This window comes from Neovison vison, chromosome 13 (assembly GCF_020171115.1).
Source record: "Neovison vison isolate M4711 chromosome 13, ASM_NN_V1, whole genome shotgun sequence".
Taxonomy (NCBI): Eukaryota; Metazoa; Chordata; class Mammalia; order Carnivora; family Mustelidae; genus Neogale; species Neogale vison.
The window spans coordinates 80,943,838-80,960,873 of NC_058103.1; positions in this window are offsets into that span (position 1 = coordinate 80,943,838).

A 17,036-nucleotide genomic window follows, 5' to 3' on the forward strand; every position below is an offset into this window, starting at 1 on the left:
CTAAGACTGGGAAGAAGACAGGTGTATCCACTGTCAACACTGTTATTTAACATAGTACTAGAAGTCATAGCCCTAGCAATCAGATAAGAGGAAATGAATAAAGGCATTCAAATTGGTAAGGAAGAAATAAACCTTTCAGTATTTGGAGATGCCATGATACTATATGTATTAAACCCTAAAGAGTCCACTAATAAACTACTAGAACTGATAAATGAATTTAGTGAAATTACAGGATATAAAATCTATGTATAGAAATCCATGGCATATTTATACACTAATAATGAAGCAACATAAAGAAATGAGAAAGAAATGAAAGATAGTGGCTAGGAAGAAACTTAACCAAAGAGGGGGAAGATTTATTCTAAAAACTGTAAAATATCAATGAAAATTTTGAAAACAACATAAACAAGTGGAAAGACATTCCATGCTCACGGATTGGAAAAAAGTATATTGTTAAAATGTCCATACTACCCAAGCAATCTATATATTTAATGCAGTCCCCATCAAAATGCCAACAGTTTTTCATGGAACTAGAATAAGCAGTTCTAAAATTTGTGCAGAACCACAGCAGTCAAAAATATCTTGGAAGAGAAAAAGCTGGAGCTATCACAATTCCACATTTCCATTTATAATACAAAACTTTAAAGATCAAACCATTATGGTATTGGCACAAAAATAGGCATATAGGTCAAGGAATAGAATAGAAACCCAGAAATGAATCCACAGTTATATGGTCAATTAATCTTTGACAAAGGAGAAAAGAATACGTAATGGGAAAGAGATAGTCTTGTTAACAAATGTTGGGAGAAGTAAAAGGCTACATGTAAAATAAAGAAACTGGATCATCTTATACCATTCACAAAGATAAATTCAAAATGGGTTAAACACCTAAATATGAGACCTGAAAGTATAAGAATTTTGGAAGAGAACACAGGCAATAATTTCTCTAACATCAGACAATGCAACATTTTTCTAGATATATCTCCTGAGGGAAGGGGAAAGAAACAAAAGCAAAATTAAACTGTTGGGACTACATCAAAATAAAAAACTTCTGCACAATGAAGGAAACAATAAAAAAACTAAAAGGGAACTTGTGAAATGAGATAAGATGTTTACAAATGACATATCTGATATAGGGTTAGTATCCAAAATATATAAAGAACTTCTAAAACCCAAAACACAAAGAACAAATAATCTCTAAAATGGTCATAAGATGAATATACATTTCTCCAAAGAAGACATGTAGATAGCCAGCAGACAAATGTAAAGAGGCTCAGCATCACTGGTCATCAGGGAAATACAAATCAAAACTCCAATAATATAAATGTATATAAAAATATATGTAATATATAATATATCACGTCACACCTGTTAGTATGGCTGAAGTAAAAAACACAAGAAACAAGTGTTGGTGAGGGTTAGAGGAAAAGGAACCCTCTTGCACTGTTGGTAGAAATGCAAACTGTGGCAGGCACTATGGAAAACAGTCTGGTAGTTCCTCAAAAAGTTAAGAATGGTGGGGCGCCTAGGTGGGTCAGTGGGTTAAGTCGCTGCCTTCGGCTCGGGTCATGATCCCAGGGTCCTGGGATCGAGCCCCACATCGGGCTCTCTGCTCAGCCAGGAGCCTGCTTCCTTCTCTCTCTCTCTGCCTGCCTCTCTGCCTGCTTGTGATCTCTCTCTGTCAAATAAATAAATAAAATCTTAAAAAAAAAAAAATTTAAGAATGGAACTACCCTATGATCCAGTAATTGCACTACTGAGTACCCAAAGAATACAAGTTAATTCAAAGGAATATATGCACAGCTATGTTTATAGCAGATTTTTTTTTGCATTAGCCAAATTATGGAAGCAGCCCAAGTGTTCATTGATAGATATATGGATAAAGAAGAAGTGGCATATATGTTTACTGGAATATTACTCAGCCATAAAAAGAATGAAGTATAATCATTTGCAACAATAAGGATGGAGCTAGAGATTAATATGCTAACTGAAATGAGTCAGTCAGTGGACGAAAGATACCATGTGATTACACATATATATTGAATTTAAGAAACAAAGCAAAACAGAGGAAAAAAGAGAGAGAGAGAGAGAGAAACAAACCAAGAAATAAGACTCTCAACTATAGAGAACAAACTGATAGTTACCAGAGGTGGGAGAGGGGATGGGTGAAATAGGTGATAGGGATTAAAAAGTGTACTTAGCTTGATGAGCTCTGAGTAGTGTTTAATGTTTAATTGTTGAATCACTATTTTGTTCACCTGAAACTAATATAACATAGTATGTTAACTATATTGGGGTTAAAATAAAAACAATATAAAATTATGGAATGTATTAAAGTTTACCAAATCTTTATTCATCATTAGTAAAGATAATTTTTGAGTCACAGGAATGAATTTTTACACTTTTAAAAAATTTTTAAAATATTTTATTTATTTGACAGAGAGATGTCACAAGTAGGCAGAGCAGCAGGCAGAGAGAGAGGGGTAAGCAGGTTCCCTGCTGAGCAGAGAGCCCGATGCAGGGCTTGATCTCAGGACCCTGAGATCATGACCTGAGGTGAAGGCAGAGGCTTAACCCACTGAGCCAAACAGGCACCCCAATTTTTTTACATCTTAGTGAGTATAATAACATACTATAAAATTTAGCCTTTTATTATTTACATTTTTATTATTTTTTTTAAGTATTTGAACAGGAGAGAAAGCAAGAGAGAGAGAGAGAGAGTGAGCACACATGTGGGGGTACGGAGGGAAAAGCACACTCCCCACTTAGCAGTGAGCCCAACACAGGGCTTAGTCCAGTGACCCTGAGATCATGAGGTGAGCCAAAGGCAGACACTTAACTGACTGAGTCACCCATGCACCCCTAAAACTCAGCCTTTTAGAGTATACAGTTTAGTGTTTTGTTAGTATATTCACAAAGATGTATGATCATCACCAATATTGAACTTAGTAACATTTTCATCACTTCAAAAAGACACATATTAATTCAGTCCTTCCATTAAATCACCTCTCCTCAGTCTTCACAAATACTAATCTTTTCCATCTCTGTGGGTCTGCTTATCTTGACCATTTCAAGTAAAGGAATCATAGAACTGTGGCCTTTTGTGAATGGCTTCCTTCATTTAACATAAATTTTCAAGATTCATCCATGTTTAGAATGTATCAGCACTTTTTTTTTTTAGATTATTGAATAACATTTAATCCTTTTGATTTATTATATTTTATTTATCCATTTGTTTAAGGACATTTGAGGTATTTCCACATTTTGGCTACTTTGAATAATGTAGGTATCAACATTCATATAGAAGTTACTTTTTTTTTTTTTTAAGATTATTTATTTAGTTATTTATTTGTCAGAGAGAGAGGGAGAGAGAGCAAGCACAGGCAGACAGAGAGGTAGGCAGAGGCAGAGGGAGAAGCAGGCTCCCTGCCAAGCAAGGAGCCCTATGTGGGACTCGATCCCAGGACGCTGGGATCATGACCTGAGCCGAAGGCAGCTGCTTAACCAACTGAGCCACCCAGGCGTCCCAGAAGTTACATTTTTTTAAGACAGTTCTGTAAAGTTTAATGTTTAGAATAAGATTGAGTAGAAGAGGGGCGCCTGGGTGGCTCAGTGGGTTAGGCCTCTGCCTTCGGCTCAGGTCATGATCTCAGGGTCCTGGAATCGAGCCCCGCATCGGGCTCTCTGCTCAGCAGGGAGCCTGCTTCCTCCTCTCTCTCTGCCTGCCTCTCTGCCTACATGTAATCTGTCTGTCAAATAAATAAACAAAATCTTTAAAAAAAAAAAAAAAAGATTGAGTAGAAGATACAGGTATTTTCCATATACCCCGTCCTTCTGTATATGCATAGCCTCCCCATTGTCAACGTCACTCATCATAATGGTACATTTTTACCAAGGTTGAATCTACTTTGATACATCTTAATCGTTCAAAGTATATAGTTTAAGTTTACTGTAGGATTCACTTTTGGTGTTATGCATTGTATGGGTTTCGATAAATATATAATGGCATATCATATGTATGTTTTTGTGTGGACATACATTTTCATTTTTCTTGGTGTATACTGGGTATTGAAATTGCTAGGTCACATATTTTTGTTTTTCCTGGTTGTATACTGACTATTCAAATTGCTGAGTCACATAACTTTTTGTTACTGCCAGAATTTTTCAAAGAGGCTACATCATGTTACATTTAGCAATAATGTGTGAAGGCTCCAATACCTTCAATCTTACCAACAGTTGTTATTGCTAGTCTTTTGATTTCAGTCATTCCAGTTGGTATAAGTGATATCACATTGTGCTTTCAGTTTACATTTTCCTAATGTCCAATATTGGAAAGTTTTCATATTTTTATTGACCATTTATGGAGAAATGTCTATTCAAATCCTTACAATATTTTAAAATTGGGTTATGTTTGGTCTATGGTTGAGTTGTTAGAGTTCTTCATGTCTTTGTTCTAGATGTAAGTCCCTTATCAGATATATAATTTACAAATAATTTTTTCTCCTTTGGGTTACTATTTCTGTTTCTTGATAGTGTCCCTGTTAGCAGAAAATATTTAAAGTTTGATGAGATTCTGTGTCTTCGTTTTTGGGGGCTGGGAGTGGGTTGCTTGTGCTTTGATATCATATCTAAGGGATCTGGGAACAAAGGTAGAAGGAAATGCTGATAAAATTAAATTTCCTTATGACCTGCAGCCCATTGACAAATACTTGAGGCAGGAAGAGTATAACGTTACTCCAGGAAACTCTCAACTGTCTTAATGTTAATCGTTTGCTAGATGGAAAAACAACTTTAGGCTGATAATAGCTAGCTAGGGCTCCTGGATCCTATGAATCTTTTTAAATACTTTTTTTTTTTTAAAAGATTTTATTTATGTATTTGACAGAGAGAAATCACAAGTAGACGGAGAGACAGGCAGAGAGAGAAGGAAGCAGGCTCCCTGCTGAGCAGAGAGCCCAATGCGGGATTTGATCCCAGGACACTGAGATCATGACCTGAGCCAAAGGCAGAGGCTTAACCCACTGAGCCACCCAGGAGCTCCATTAGCATATGAAAGTCAAGCAGAGAGAGTCAATTATCATATGGTTTCACTTATTTGTGGAGCATAACAAATAGCATGGAGGACAAGGGGTGTTAGAGAGGAGAAGGGAGTTGGGGTAAATTGGAAGGGGAAGTGAACCACGAGAGACTATGGACTCTGAAAAACAATCTGAGGGGTTGGAAGTGGTGGGGGCGTGGGAGGTTGGGGTACCAGGTGGTGGGTATTATAGAGGGCACGGATTGCATGGAGCACTGGGTGTGGTGAAAAAAATAATGAATACTGTTTTTCTGAAAATAAATAAATTGAAAAAAAAAAATAAAAGAAAGTCCTTTTGGAAACTTCCCTTGTCTTTACCTTCCCCAACTCCATACTATAGAATCAGTTGCTCCTCATAATCTGGACATCGGTTTTTTCTGCTCATGGGTCCTGTCCCCATGCATTCATAAAACCACCTTTTTGTACCAAAGATGTCTGAAGAATTCTTTTTGGCTGACATCTATGAACCCCCCAGTGCTTTAAACCACATTATAAGGCCACATCAAATGTAGCCACTCAAAGTCACAAATACTTACCACTACGGTTTATTCTAAAAGTTTCAGAGTTGTAAGTCATACATTTTGGTTTATGATCCATTTTTATTTTAATTTTTGTATGCAATATGAGGTAGGTGTCCAGCTTAATTCTTTTGCATGGGGCTATCTCGTTCTATCATTACTTATTCAAATGACAATTCTTTCCTCATTGAATGGTGTTGGGAGTCTAGGAAAAAATCAAGTGACCATATGTTTGGGAGTATTTCTGGAGTCTAAATTCTGCTCTACTCATCTCTGTGTCTGTATTAGGGCAGAACCACAGTCTTTAGTAACTTGAAATCAGAATTATGAATCCTCATGCTGTTCTTTTATTTTTTTTTTTCCTTTTTATTTTCTAGGATTGTTCTGTCTATTCTGGGTCCCTTGAAGTCCCATGAATGTTGAAATGAGCAAGTAAGTTTCTACAAGGAAATGTGCTGCAATTCTGCTAGGGATTGCATTGAATTTGTAGACCAGTTTGGGGAATATTGTCTATTTAATAGTATTCACTCTGATCCAACACAAGACGGTTTTTGGTTATTTAGGTCTTCTTTTAATTCTTACAGTGATGTTTTATAGTTCTCAGTGTGTATTAGACTTAAAAAAATTATTCCTGGTATTATTTACAGTGCTATTGTGAATGGATTTTTTTCCCCTAATTTCATTTTTAGATTGGTCAGTGCAAGTGTATAAAGATATAGTTGATTTTTGGGGCACCTGGGTGGCTAGTGGGTTAAATCCTTTGCCTTCGGCTCAGGTCATGATCCCAGGGTTCCGGGATCAAACCCGCATCACATTGGGCTCTCTGCTCAGCAGGGAGTCTGCTTCCCCACCCCTTTCTGCCTGCCTCTCTGCCTACTTGTGATCTCTGTCTGTCAAATAAATAATTAAATAAAATCTTTAAAAAAAATATATATATATATAGTTGATTTTTTTAAGTTCCTTTTGTATCCTACAATTTTACCAAAAACCTCATGTATTAGTTGTAATAGTGTTAGTGTGTTTCTTAGAATTTCCCGTATATAAGATTATATGACCTATAGATACAGACATTTTTAATTAATCTCTTCTAATCTGGATGCTTTTTATTATGTTTCTTGCATAATTTTCTTACATAGGACATTTAGTACAATGGTGAGAATGGATATCTTTATCTTCTCTTAATCATAAGAAGAAGTATTTGGTCAATTATCAATAAGCATGGCGTTGTATTTGTTTTTGTTTTTGTCTTTAATAGATTCCATTATCTCTGAGGAAGTTCCTTCTGTTTTGATTTATTGAGTAGTATTTTTTCTTTTAATCATAAAAGTGTGTTTGGTGTTTGATTTCATCATTGCTTTTTCTGCATCTCCTGATGACTGTGTGTTTTTTTTTTTGACCTTTATTCTATGAATGTGGTGTATTACATTGATTGATTTTTGTTTATTGAGCCAATCTTGCATTCTTGTGTTAAATTCCACTTCTTCATGGTGTACATAATCCTTTCTGTGTATTGCTAGATTTGAAATGTTAATTTTTGTTTGGAATTATTATGTCTGTATTCTTAAGGGATATTAATCTGCAGTATTTTGTCTGTTTTTGGTTTGTGGATGTCTTTGACTGGACTTTTTATTAGGGTATTATTGATTTTATAGACTGAGTTGGGGAGTATTCCCTCTTCTACTTACAAAAGTTTGTGAAAGACTGGGATTCCTTTATAATACTTTTTTTTTTTTAAAGATTTTATTTATTTATTTGACAGACAGAGATCACAAGTAGGCAGAGAGGCAGGCAGAGAGAGAGGAGGAAGCAGGCTCCCTGCTGAGCAGAGAGCCCGATGCGGGACTCGATCCCAGGACCCTGGGATCATGACCTGAGCTGAAGGCAGAGGCTTTAACCCACTGAGCCACCCAGGCGCCCCTATAATACTTTTTATTTCTAAATGATGGTAGTAATGTCTGTTCTATCATTTCTGACTTTAGTAATTTGATGTGTTTTCTTTTTAATTTTGGTCAGTTTGATGAGGGAGCAGAAGGCAAGCTGAGGACAGAACACAAGCTAACAAACACTCCACCCCTCCAGCCCCCACAGTGGGATAAGTGTGACATTCCTCATGCACTCCAGTGTGTCCTAAAACTAAGGGAAGGGAAAAACAAATGGTTAACTGATAGATATCAAGGTCCTGCAGGACAGGAGTCTTCATCAGTTTACCAGTGTCTTGGTGATATGCAAGGTTATTCTTATTCTTTTATTCTTATTCTTATTCTTATTCTTATTGATAGCCTAATTTTCAGAGACCCATAACTCAAATTATCTAGAGGCCAAAACATCACCCTCCCCTCCATGATCAATGTGAGAAGCAGAGGCAGAAGAAGATATAAACAAAATTAAATTACTTTTTGAACTGTAGCTCATTGAGGAGGACTTGTGATAGAAAAGTATAATAATATTCCTCCAGGAAACTCCCAACTGTCTTAATGTTAATGCTTTACTAGAAGGAGAAACTTTCCTTGACAATAGCAAGGCCTTTAGTATCTTTAGATAGTATACGAGAGTTCTTTTGGATACTTACCTTTTTCCTTATCTCTCCAAACCCCCAAGTACAGGATCAGACATTCCTCACCACCCCAGTACAGAAACTCTTTCTCCCCATGGGGTCCTGTCCCTGTGCTTTAATAAAATCACCTTTTTGAAACAGAGACATCTCAAGAATTCTTTCTTGGCTGTCAGCTCTGCACCTCACCAACATTGTAAAAACAGCATCATGTTTCCCAAAAGATTTATTTTTGGCTGACCATTTCAAAGAACTAAATTTTGGGTTTGTGTATTTTCTCTAATGGTTTTCCATTCATTTTGCCTGTTTCCCCTCTAGTCTGTACTATTTCCTTCCACCTACTCTGGACATAATTTGCTCTTCCATTTTTAATTCTTCTTCTTTTTTGTTAAAAGATTTTATTTATTTATTAGAGAGAGAGAGAAAGAGAAAGTATGTGTGAGAGAGCACACACAAGCAGGGAGAGTGGCAGGCACAGGGAGAGGGAGAAGCAGGCTGCCCACTGAGCAGGGAGCCCTGGGGCTAGATCCTAGGACCCTGGGATTATGACCTCAGGTAAAGGCAGACACTTAACCAGCTGAGCCACCCAGGCACTCCTCCTCTTTTAGTTTGAATTTCTTAAGGTTGATGAATCTCTCTTTTTTTTTTTTTTTTTTTTTTTTTTGAGGGAGAAAGAGAGTGTGTAAACAGGGAGCAGAGAGGGAGAGGGAGAAAGAGAATTTCAAAGCAGGCTCCATGCTCAGCGTGGAGCCCAGAAATTGGGGCTCAACCCTGAGATCATGACCTGAACCCAAACCAAGAGTTGGAAGTTCAACCAGCAGAGCCACCCAGGCAACACACCCTTTTTAAAATATCGGCTTTACCAGCTCTAAATTTGTATCTGTGCACGAGTTTACTGCATCCCGTAAGTCTGGTATGTTGTGTTTTTCTTCATTTATCTCGAGATATTTTTTTCATTTCACTTGTGATTTCTTTTTTATCTCTTTGGTTATTTGGCAGTATGTTGTTTTCCATGTATTTGTGAATCTCAAGTTTTCTGCAGGTACTGATATCTAATGTCATTTGTAGTGGTTGGAAGCCACACTTTGTGTGCTTTTAATTTGTGTAAATTCATGGAGAATTGTTTGGAGGGCTAATATATGATCTCTCCTGGGGAATGTTTTTTGTACACTTAAGAAGGATGTAATTTCTGCTCTTGGTAGGTGGAATATTTTTTGCATGTCTGTTTGGTTTAGTTGGGTTATAATCTTGGTCATATGTTCTGTTTTCTTTTGGATTTTCTGTGTACTTGTGCTGTTCATTTTTGAGAGTGAAGCATGAAATTCTCTGTCCATCCAGGTTGTTTTGCCTATTTACTTCTTCAATTCTGTGAGTTCTTGCTTCATGTATTTTGGGGCTCTGTTATTAGGTATATATTTGCTTATAATTGTTATATATTCTTGGTGTAATTATTCTTTTATTATTACAAAATGTCCTTTTTGTAGCAATTTTTGTCTTAAAGTTGATTTTATCTAATATTTTATCTGATAGTTTAGCCATTCCAGCTCTCTATTGGCTACTGTTTGCCTGACATATTTTTTCTACCTTTTTCCTTTCAAGTTACCTTTTTTTTTTTTTAAACCTTGCAGGAACTTCTTCTTCTTTTTTTTAAAGATTTTATTTGACAGAGATCTCAAGTAGGCAGAGAGACAGGCAGAGAGAGAGGGGAAAGCAGGCTCCCAGCTGAGCAGAGACCCTGATGAGGGACTCAATCCCAGGACCCTGGGATTAAGTCCTGGGCCAAAGGCAGAGGCTTTAACCCCTTGAGCCACCCAGGTGCCCTTCAAGTTACTTTTTGAAACTAAACAACTAAATTTGTAGTTGTTTTTCTTTCTTTTAATCCTTATGCCATTGTCTGGCTTTTGTTGGGAGTCTTTAGTCCATTTTTATTTCATATAATTACTGATAAGGTAGCATTTACATCTGCAGTTTTCCAAATTTTTTCTTATATTTTGCAGATTTTCTTTTATTCCTCTGTTACTGCTTTCTTTTGTGTTAGTCATTTTCTCTGTACTGTTTTTATTCCCTTGTCATTTCTTTTATTATTGATGTTTTTTGGAATTTACAAATAAAATTTTAATGTATAATAATCTGACTCAGATTAATATCTATCAATTTAAATTCATTAATATATAAAACCTTTTGTGCGACAATAGAAAAAAAGTTATGTATATATGTATTGATCTCTGTACTCAGTTCCTGGCACAGAGTTTCTAAAAGCCCTCTAATTTCCTAAGTGATAGGAACACTAGGAAAAATCTTCTTTTCTAATATTTGGTCTTTGACCCTGGCTCCTCACGTAGTTTCTATATCCCTTGGAATTTCATGGATGATAGGAATGACTTTTGTTTTAGTAAGATGACTTTGGGTTGGCTCCTGGATGGGGGCTATCACCAATAAGAAAAAAGCATGATTAATTTAAAAACTTTGGAAGTTTCAGTCTCATATTCCATTCTCTAGAGAGGGTCATGGGACTAGAAATGGAGTTATTGATAAATCATGCTTCCATTATGAAATCACTATAAAAATCTCCAAAATAGGGGATTAAGAAAGTTTCCAGGTTGCTGAACACATAAAGGTGCTAGGAAAGTACCATGTACAGAGGATGCATGGAAGCTCCATGTCTTTTATCATATATCTTGCTCTACACATCTCTTCCACCTGGATGTTCATCTGTGTCCCTTATTATATTTCTTTATAACCAATAAACAGTAAGTAAGCTATTTTCCTGAGTTCTTTGAGTCACTCTAGCAAATTAATTAAACCTGAGAAGGAGGTGATTGGAACCTCTTACTGTTAATTGTTGAGAAGCATAGGTGACAACATGGATTTTCAGTTGGCATATGAAGTGGTTCGGGGGCATTCTTGTGGGTCCAAGCTTTTGATTGTGGGATTTGATGCTATTTATAGGAAGTAGTGTCAGAATTGAGTTAAATTGTAAGATGCACAGTTGGTGTTGCAGAATTTCTTGATGTGGGAAAAAGACTCCACATTTCTGGTGTCAGAAGTATTGTGAGTGTGACATTATAAGATTAAAGGAGAACACAAAGGAGTAGTGTATGTTTTCTTTACATTTTTGCTCTATGAGCTCCATTCCCTTCCAACTTCTTTGTGCTGCTGTTGTCATATAAATTAAATCTATCTGTTGTATACTTACCAATACAGATTTATAATTATTGCTTTATAATAAGAGGAAAGAGTTACAAACATAACATTCATACTTTAAAAAAAGTTCACCTAGGGGTGCCTGGATGGCTCAGTGGGTTAAGCCTCTGCCTTCGCCTCAGCTCATGATCCCAGGGTCCTAGGATCAAGCCCTGCATTGGGTTCTCTGTTCAGCAGGGAGCCTGCTTCCCTTCCTATCTCTCTGCCTGCCTCCCTGCCTATTCTTTGTCTGCCAAATAAATAAAATCTTTAAAAAAATAAATAAAATACAAAAGTGTACCGATATATTTACATTTATTGATGGTTTTTATTTCTTATAGTTCACTGACCTTTCTTTCACCCTGAAGGATTTCTTTTTGTATTTATTGTAGGCATGAATGCTAACAATGAATTCTCAGTTTTTGTTTTTTTCTGGGAATGTTTTAATTTCTCCTTAATTTGTAAAGGATAATTTTGCCTGTTACGGAATTCTTGGTTGATGGTCTTTTTCTTCAGGTAACTTAAATAACCCGTGATCTTGCCTTTTGACTCCCATGGGTTCTGATGAAAAATCAGTTTTTACCTGATTTATGATCAACTGTATATAATGAAGCACTTTTCTATAGCTGTTTTCAAGATTCTCACTTGTTGGTTTTAAAGTGTTTCATCATGATGTGCCTAGGTTCAAATTTCTTAGAGTTTATTCTGCTTTGAGACTTAAGAATATGTAGATTAGGGGCACCTGGGTGGCTCAGTGGGTTAAGCCACTGCCTTCGCCTCAGGTCATGATCCCAGGGTCCTGGGATCGAGCCCCGCATCGGGCTCTCTGCTCTGCGGGGAGCCTGCTTCCTCCTCTCTCTCTGCCTGCTTGTGATCTCTCTGTCAAATGGATAAATAAAATCTTTAAAAAAAATGTAGATTAATATTTCTATCAAATTTTGAACATTTTTATTATTTCTTCAGTATTTATTTGTTTTTTTTTTTTTTTTTAAATCTCTCCTTTGGAGCATCCATCTTCCTTGTTTTATAATTTCCATGTCATGTCTTTATTATTATTCTCTATTTGGTGAGACATTATTTTCATATTCTCCTAGGTTTTTAGATATGGTTTCCTTTAATTTTTGAACATATTTTGAAAATCTGATTTAAAACCTTTGTCAGATAAGTCCAACTTCTGTGCTTCCTCAGGGACAAATTCTGATTGCTTTTTTTCCCCTTGATATGGGCCATGTTCTCTTGTTTTTGTACATTTCTTGTATATATATACATATATGTATATATTTATATGTGTACATGTATTTTTAATTGAAGATAGTAAGCTCTGTAAGCTCTGAAAATCATATTCTTCCCCTTACAGAGGTTTTTGTTTTTGCTGTTTGTTGTAGTGTGTTTGTTTAGTGTCTTTTTCTGAACTAATTCTGTACAGTTTTTATTCTTTGTCATCTGAGGCTATGGAATCCTCAGCTCAGGTAGCTTTGTGGTCAGCTGAAGAGTGCACAGAGATTTCATAGATCCCTCGATCCGGTAATTATTACAATGTTTGTGAGGGGGCTCTTTGTGCATATTAGTGAATACATTTTGACATTCAGCCAGGGACTGCTTTGGCCTTCACTTCCTGCTTATGCAGAACGTCACAATTAACTAGAAGTTAGAGTATAGGGCCTTTGCAGCTCTTTCCAGAGGTAGTACACTACCTTGGGAGTTTGGAGCCTTGTGTGCATAGCATTTGAGATTCCCGGAATTATATCAGAATTTTTTTGCAATCTTCTATTGACATCTTAGTTTTTGTTTTCTTTCAGATTTTTGTTGAGCCTGTTGTCTACTTTAGTTGTTTTATCTGCAATCTCAAGCCACACGTCAGCCCCCATCCTGATGTTCAACACTTGTCTCTGTTTTTGAAAAATGCTCCCCCAACCTTTTACTTACAGCTAAAGGCTGTGCACACTATGCAGTTACTCAAAATCACTTTAAATAAAGACCACCTCACAAGAGAGATCTTCCAAGGAAACACCCGTAGGTCAAATAATGAAAGTTCTCTGTGAATGGGGCTATAAAATAGCCCCAACCCTTTACAAGCCTCCTCTAGTGACTAGTATGCTGTTCATTTTCACTTTGGTTGCAGACTTTTGGCTTTCAAGGATATTGAAAAACTCCGGAGGTAGGGAAAATGAAGTTAGGACAAGGTAAAATACCACAAACATGCTTACAGAGAGTCAGCTGCTTTTATTGAATAAATGCTCTCTAGTTTTCTGTAAGTCTTTGGTTAGTTTCTTGAGTCCTGAAAAAGTTTAATTTTTAAAATTTTTGCCAGTGTTCTCATTGCTTTGTTGAGGAGAGGTTTTTTTTTTTTTTTTTTTAAGGTTTTTGTCCCACAATTTTAACTGATGTCTCTGCTAATAAATTCTTAATTTTATGCCATCCCTGAATTCCTGGACTAAGCTCAATGTGTAGTCTATATGTATTATTGCGTTTAAGCTTTGAGATATTTTATTTAGAATTTTTCGATAGTGTTTTTATGCTGTTATTATGTGATACTGGTATCATGGTTTTTCTAATTTTACCTGGAGATAGTAACCAAATAATACACTAAATTTAGCCATTGTCCTGGTGCTGATATGCATAAAGCCCAATATTCTGTCTACAATTTGTGCAATTAAAATGGATGTTTTGAACAATGACCTTTTGTTCTATAACAACTAAATCTTTATAAGTATGAAGAATGGGATGCTAATTTTAGAATAATTTTTATTAGATATTGACATAAATATTTTTCAGCTGATTTAATCTTACGCATTTCACTTAATCAACATTTTTACTGGCTCCATAGTCATTATTTTACCTGTCTATACAAAGCTCACCAGTCACCCATAGCCAAGCCACTAAGAATAATTAAAAATACTGAGCAGTACTTCATATTGAATGTGTTTTTTAATTCCAAATAAATCCCCACTGTAGCCCTTTGAATTACAAATTCCAAATAAATCCCCACTATAGCCCTTTGAATTACAATGTCATCTTTTTGATACTTATATGCCTTTATTATATGTATAAATAAAATTAGTTTGACCTACTAATTTTTTATATCATATCATTTGTAAATATTGTGGGTATAAGTATATTAGTAAGATTGGGTGTCCCTGGTATTTATCTGTCTAGAAATCCATTAATTCATTATTCCTTCCTCCTCGTCAGATATTCCATTTTGACCATATACTAAAAATTAAATGGATCAATGTTGTTATAAGGAAGAATAACACACATTATCTTTCTCTTTAAGGAATCCACAGACTAGTGAAGAGGCAGGTATATAAACAAAGTCTTACAATGTTTTGTTATAAGTGCCGTACTTTGGGTATGGCCAAACATAAGTTGGTTTGCCTAGAGCAATCCTAGGATTATATGTGTATTCCTAATAGAACTAATTGTACCTTCTCTGAATTTAATAAATGATCCACCTTGGATGATAAAATATTATACCTGTCATATCCAAAATGTTGTGAAAGCAAAATAGAGGGAAAGACAGACTATCATTTTTAGAAAAAATAACGTTTCTTTTCTTTTTTTTTTTTTTTTCTGTGTTTCTCTGTGTACTTACTAAAGATTGCCCTTTTTCTACATCTTAGATCCCGGCTGATTCAGTAAGTTCTTATTAACCAACTGTCTTTGGACTCTATTTTCTCCTCCCTGAAGGTCTGGGCTTCATCAAAGTAAGGATTTAATCACACAGGCTCTGTCCAGACGTACTGTGAGAACATGTTCATTTGTTACTTGGCTTTGCCAATACACATAAATCTATCCTGACTTAAGACTCCTTTGTATCAGATGCAAACGTCCACAAAAGTCTCAGATCATTGTGATAGAGCCTCAGCTGAGATCATCAGATGCATCTGCTGGTGGATATTTGTTTCCCATTGAGACCTAGATTCCTGAAAATAAAATTCTCAACACCAAAATCTCCATGCTCATGGAATGTTTAATATAACCCATGAAGTACATTAGTTTTTATTTGTGTCTCATTTTTAACTGCAGTAATCCAGAGAAGATTAAAAACAAACACTTGGAAACTTAAATAATAATTTTTTATAAAGTCAAAAAATGAATTCTAGATGTCCTTAAGATGTAGGGGCTAAGGGGGGCCTGAGTGGCTCAGTTGGTTAAGCCTCTGCCTTAGGCCCAGGTCATGATCTCAGGGTCCTGGGGTCAAGCCCCACATCGGGCTCTCTGCTCAGCAGGGAGCCTGATTTCCCTTCTCTCTGCCTGCCTCTCTGCTTGTGATCTCTCTCTCTCTCTCTCTGTCAAATAAATAAATCATATCTTTTAAAAAAAAAAGAAGATGTAGGGGCTGAATAGGACATATTGCAAGCCTGGGCTTTTCCTAGACTCTATCTATAGTCTGCGAAAGCAGGTAGGATCAAGAAAATCATTTTAGAGATTGGAAGTCCTCCCATAATATGTATGAAATATCTATGTTAGTGCTTTGGTTTCTTTTTTTGATTAAGAATTATTCCTACTCTGTGAATTTTTATTTTGTTTTTATTTGTCTATATTATGTATATTTGATTTTTGACGTAATTGATATACATAGTGGAAAATTCAGACATTATATAAAATTTAGGAAACAATCTTCAGTCTATCTCTGATACCAGCCAAGTAGTTCTTCCTACTCCTAACAAACAATATTTTCTGTTCCTTAAATATTTTTCTAAAAATATTTTTTGCATGTATAATCAATTACATGCATACCTGGTTGTATCATTCTCCTTGGTTTCTTCAAATACTACTATAGTTTTATTTACTTATTTAATTTCCATGTAAATTCTTGCTTGGAACTTAATCCAGATAAAATTATTATTTCCATGTAGATGTTCAATATAGTTTATTAAATAATCCAACTTCCCCTTTTAATTTAGATGCATATTTTATCATAAACTAAATTCCTATCTGTTTATACATTTTCCCATTCTATGTCTTCGATGTATCTTTATTTGTATGAACAAAACTGTAATTATTTTCATACTTAATATTTTAAAATATTTTATACATGCTTGAGTTGATAATTTCTCCATATTCTTCTCTTTCCTTCTGTCTGACTGATCTCTTGACTATTATCACCTACTTGTTCTGATCTTGACATCATCATCTTCCATATGCTTTTGGTATTTTCATTGCAGCCATGTTAAATTTAAAGATTATCTTATGCAAAGCTTATGTTGACCCTTAAAGAAGGTGAATCTAAGTTTCTTTTCTTTTTTTTTTAAGATTTTAATTATTTATTTAACGAAAAGAGAGTCCAAGCAGGGTGAACAGTAGACATAGGGAGAAGCAGGCTCCCGGCTGAGCAGGGAGCCTGGTCTGAGTTTCAAACCCAGGACCTTGGGATCATGACCTGAGCCGAGGGAAGATGCTTAACTGACTGAGCCAGCAGGGGCCCCCTGGTTTAAGTTTCTAATAGTTTTACTTTGAGTGTCGCAGGAAATTTTTCAAGTTTTATTCATATAAGACATTTCTTATTATCTTTATTTCTAATATATTTCAACATTTTTCTATTGAAAATGGATGTTTATTTTGTTTATCTTTTAAACTCTTGCTGTTTAAATACATGACAGTTACAGATTTGTACACAACACATCAATATCACTCTGGAGTCCTGTTACTGATTTTCAGTATTAGTTACTTTATTTTGGTGTAGAATTTGAGTCTTTTAAAG